This window comes from Haplochromis burtoni, unplaced genomic scaffold, assembly GCF_018398535.1.
Source record: "Haplochromis burtoni strain Fernald_Lab_line unplaced genomic scaffold, NCSU_Asbu1 Contig_931, whole genome shotgun sequence".
Classification (NCBI taxonomy): domain Eukaryota; kingdom Metazoa; phylum Chordata; class Actinopteri; order Cichliformes; family Cichlidae; genus Haplochromis; species Haplochromis burtoni.
Genome location: NW_024583292.1, coordinates 61,990 through 67,003, shown reverse-complemented (window position 1 = coordinate 67,003; position 5,014 = coordinate 61,990). Strand labels below are relative to the sequence as shown.

General features: G+C 41.1%; 1 long non-coding RNA gene across 1 annotated transcript; it reads right to left on the bottom strand.

Annotated features, from left to right (window-relative positions):
* Nucleotides 1-5,008, bottom strand: LOC121812918. Its single transcript, XR_006053412.1, has 3 exons — nucleotides 3,238-5,008; nucleotides 1,574-1,858; nucleotides 1-70 (listed from the first exon to the last, which is right to left on the bottom strand). It is a non-coding gene; the product is annotated as an uncharacterized LOC121812918 (long non-coding RNA).
* Nucleotides 5,009-5,014: the final 6 nt, after the last annotated feature.

Genomic DNA, 5,014 nt, shown 5'->3' with positions numbered 1-5,014 from the left:
CCCTCAAACACACACTGGAACTTCTTCTTCAGCTTGGATTTAAGATGATGCTGACAACTTTGAAGAGTCTCTGAACAAATCATTTAAAATAGCGGAAAAAAATGTTTATTTCTTTTTCTTCTGTTTTTAAGTTACCATTTTACATATATTATATTTTTTGTAAAAATTCTGTTCAGATCTGAAATTATAATAATGAAGAAATCTTACAAATTTTAACTGTACCACCCTGCTGTTAAAGTCCAGTGTTGCCAACTCAGTAAGGAAAATTGCTATTGGCTGTCCTAAAAGTCGCTAGAAGTCGCTAAATGAAATCATTTCCTAATTTGCATCATTGGTCATGCCTGTATCATTGTAACAGACACTGTTAGAGAGAGAAATCACATTGTGAAAGAGGAAAACTGATTAAAAAACACCCTAAATGCCTTTGGAATGTACTTAGAACTAAAAATCACATTTATTTTAGCAAGTATTGCTTTTTTAATGTCACAATTTCAACCCTCCTCCTTTATCCGGACTTGTGACCACCAAACTGACCCAAAACAGGCACTCTGGCAGATTTAGTTTTGTGTGTTTCTGTTCTTTTTTAAAGTAGTTTTAAACCTTGTGATCAAGAAAAAATAAACAGCAAAGCAACTGAAAGCTCTGCTTCCCATGGTGGTGAGGCAGAAAGAAGGCACAGCAAGCTGGATGGAGGAAGAGGATTGAAGTGAGTGGGCAGAAGAGGTAGTGCTTAACAGGTCAGAAAGGTAAGGAGGAGCAAGGTTATGAAGGGCCTTTTAGGTGAGCAGAAGAAGCTTGTACACAATCCAGAATTTCTCAGGCAGCCAATGAAGTTCCTGAAGAACGGGCGTGATGTGCTAGTAAGAGGGGGTTCTGGTAATAATGCGGGCAGTGGAGTTTTGAACCAGTTGAAGGTTATGAAGGGATTTTTATAGGAGGTAACAAGACTATGAACAAGAATGGACGTAGACTGGGTGAAAAGAGTAGGAGGTATTCTTTTAAAGTGGCGTAGATGGAAATAGGCAGAATGTGAGATTATTGATGTGAGATTTAAAGGATAGTGAACTGTCTAGGATGACACCAAGGCTCTTAACCTGAGGTGAGGGGAAAACTGGAGTTATCAATAGTGAGTGAGAAATGATTTGCCTTCAATAGGTTAAATTAAGTGCCAATAAGGAGTATTTTAGTTTGATCTTCATTAAGCTTAAGGAAATTAGAGCTGAACCAGAAATTTAATTTGGATAAACATTCTTTAAGGGAAGAAGGTGGGAGAGAGGAATCAGGCCTGCAGGAGAGATATAACTGGGTGTCATCAGCAAAACAGAGAAAATTAAGATCAAATTTATGGAAAATTATACCAAGAAGGAGGATGTAAATTAGGAAGAGAAGAGGGCCTAAGACTGACATACGGGGTACACCTGAAGTTACTAGGTATAGACAATAGTCTATTATGTATGCTGTAGAATTGAGCTCCTGTTGTCTGCTTTTTCTTAAATTGAATTCTGAGGTTATACACTCTCACATCTCAACAAATCATGCAAAGAAAACATTTTTACACAAAAAGTGAACTCACCTTGCTGAACAGATGGATCAGAGTATAAACGTAGCTGATAGAAAAGAGAGAGATCTACAGTCTGAAGATGTCTGATCATTATCCTGCAGGCTTTGTCCCCTTTCTTCTTCACTGTGTCAATGAAGCAGCGTGCCTTATCTGCTCTGACAGGGTTCTTCTCCAGTATCGATTCTTTCTCCAATTCATTTAAAACACCATCACTTACAAGGGCCTCAAGGAGCTGTTTAAGGAGTTCTGTTGATACCCTCCAAACAAAGGCTGACCGCACCTTGGAAAGCTTCTCCTCTATAGGAAATAGAAAGAGATGTAAACACAAATCCCATTAAAACATTGCCCTTTTAAAACTAGAAGTTGTCTCTTTTAACATTAGAACGGCTGAATCCAGAGCTAGCTATATCTGATTAATAAATAAACATACAGGGGACTGTAGCTAGATCACAGCTCAAGACTAAGTTTTTGCTATGGTTGCACTGGTGCACCTAACCTTTTTTTCTTAGGTACACCAGCCCAAAAGTGAGGTGCACCCAATTTTTTCAACTGCATCGCTTAAAACCGCAATTTTACATGTTCACTTGTTTTTGAAAATTGCTGTCCAAACAGACAATATTGGTTTGTTAATGATTTACTAACAATCTTGTCAGGACAAAGTTCTTTATTTGGAGCAGAGCTCTGCAAAAAGGATTGTCAGTGTCCTGGGTCATTTGACTAAGGACCCCAAAGCGCTTTACACATCCAGTCATCCACCCACTGACAGAGGCGAGGCTGCCGGACACTGGTGCCACCGGGCCCTCTGACCACCACCAGTAGGCAACGGTTGAAGTGTCTTGTCCAAGGACACAACGACCGAGACTGTCCAAGCCGGGGCTCGAACCAGCAACCTTCCAATTACAAGGCGAACTCCCAACTCTTGAGCCAAGATCCCCAATACATCTTCCAATGGGCACTTTATGCTGTTTATGTTTATGTTATTTTTCTTTGTGCCCTTTAAAAATCTATAAGGAGGAATAATAATAATAATAATAATAATAATAATAATAATAATACATTTTATTTAAAAGCACCTATCAAGACACCCATGGACTATTAATAATGGAATAAAACGCGTAATACAACAATGACAATGAAGAACAACAAAAATCAAATTAATTACACAATAAAATAAACAAATTTCACAGTTAATATGTAGATTTGAACAGATGGGTTAGGAGTTGAGATGTAAACTGGGGGAGAATGTGGGGGGAATGGGGGGAATGTTTGTTATATCTGGGAGTAGAGAGTTCCACAGAGTTCCACAGCTGGTTTACACACAGCTGAGGCAAAGCAACTGAAAGCTCTGCTTCCCATGGTGGTGAGGCAGAAAGAAGGCACAGCAAGTGTCCTGGGACATTTGACCCAGCATTTTGTGTTCATCATTATTATGATTTTATGTTCTGGTTTATTCTGATGATGTATTTGGGTTTAGACTTTTTAAATTCTTTGGGTTTTGGTTCTGTGCTTCCTCTGTCTGCCCGTGTGTTCCCTCCCTCTTGCAATGTCTGAGGTCTTGTGTCAAGCTCGTGTCTCCGCATACCTGTTGTTGTTTTTCCTGTTTTACTTTGATAGTCTCTGTCCTGTGTTTAGTTGGTCTGGCTTTGCTTCCCCTTGTCTCGTATACACTTACTCACTTTTCTTTCAGTGGGCTCTGGCTCGGAGTCGGTCGCATCTGGCTCATTATTTGATGCTTCTTCCGGACCAGTGTTAGACATAACCTGAAAAGGTGATGGCTCCGTGTCAGAGCACTGGCTATGAATTTCAGATGGATTAGGACTTAATGAAAAAGTTGTTAATCATTCTTTTCATCTTTTCTCATTACCCACAGCTGTATCCACTTCTACCCTGCCCAGGCTACTCGCCTCTTTCTATTTGCCTGCACTTTCAAACTGTTATATTTTCCTCCTTTATTTCCAAGAGTTACACACACACAAACAACATGGGGTGGTGCCCTCTACTGGTGTTAGCTTGTATACCACACAATATGTTTCGACTCATACATAACATCTGCTCCCCACTAAGCTATGCTCTGAGAAGCTATGCATTCTCAGTACGCTCATCCATCATGGTAACGAACAGGTGGCTTAGTGACCCTCACCGGGTAATGTCTTAGAGTTTCTGTAACCTGTGTACACTTAGATGATGGTGGTTCAATGGACTGGTGTGTTTCTAGAGGTATTGTGGTCCTCAGAACTTGTTCAGCAGTCTTTTCCTGATTAGATATACAAGGGTGAAGCATGGTGTAACTCACTCTGGGTTAGTGAAGTTTGAGAGCTTGTTGGAGGCTCCACTGCAAACTGCTGAGAAATTGGCTCAGGGCGTGTCAGCATCTGATCCACATGGCATATTCATACTCCTTGTGCTGCTCCTACATAAAAAACTCATTTTATATGGCTCCTTTTATATGACTCCTTTTATATATGTACACCTTTTGTATGACCGTGGAGCCCTTTCAGGATAAAAGGGTGCAGCTTAGGTGGCAGAACCACTCTCACGCCCCATATGAAGGATCCCTGCTGTATCGTGAGATGCTGTCTGCACAGCAGATAGGGTGACAGCACATGATCTACGTCTTTCACAGCTGGGAAACATCCAATTGTTACCATTCCCGGGACATGAGAAAAAGTAACATCAGACATAGTGTGACATCTGATCTTGGTGACACTGACCGGTAACGTGTTTAGTTGAGATGCGTAGAATACCTCTACTGCTCCTTGTTTCTCCTTCTGCGCAAGAGGCACAGGTAGCTGTGACAGTCCATCAGCAGTGACATGACACATACCTTTGCGGTACTGCAAGGTGTAATTATGCGCTAACAAAAGCACTCAGCACTGACTCACAGGCGATTTGCCCACAGCCATTTCTTCTCATTACTGAGGAGCTCATTCAGCAGTTTCAATACTGTAGCTAAATCAGGTATGAAACATCAATAATAGTGTAGCATTTCCAGAAAAGAACGTAGCTGGCTTACATAACCTGGCGCTGGAGCTTCCATAATGTCACCTTTTCTGGTGACTTGTGTGACCCCATCGTGTCAATTATGTGATCCAGGTATTCCACTGATTCCTGGAAAAACTGGCACCTCTCCCCTTTGAGATGTAGACAATAGTCCCCTAGCCTGCACAAGACTGCCTGAAGGGTTTTGGGGTGTGTGAGCTTGTCAGGGCTGTTGGAGTGATTTTGTTAAATGTTGTCATTGTTGTGCTTCAGTTTGTAAACCTATCTTAAACAGCATGTTAAGATATTCTTTTGTTCTCCTCCCCAGCCTGTTGAACGGTGAGGAGGCCGTAATATTTAACACATTCTAGGCACATTCTATTTGAGATCCTGGTTTCCTTATCTTGTGAAGGATGTTCACCCACAGCCATTTAGTGGCTCCCCTATGCTTGCATATGGTGAACCATTAAAGTT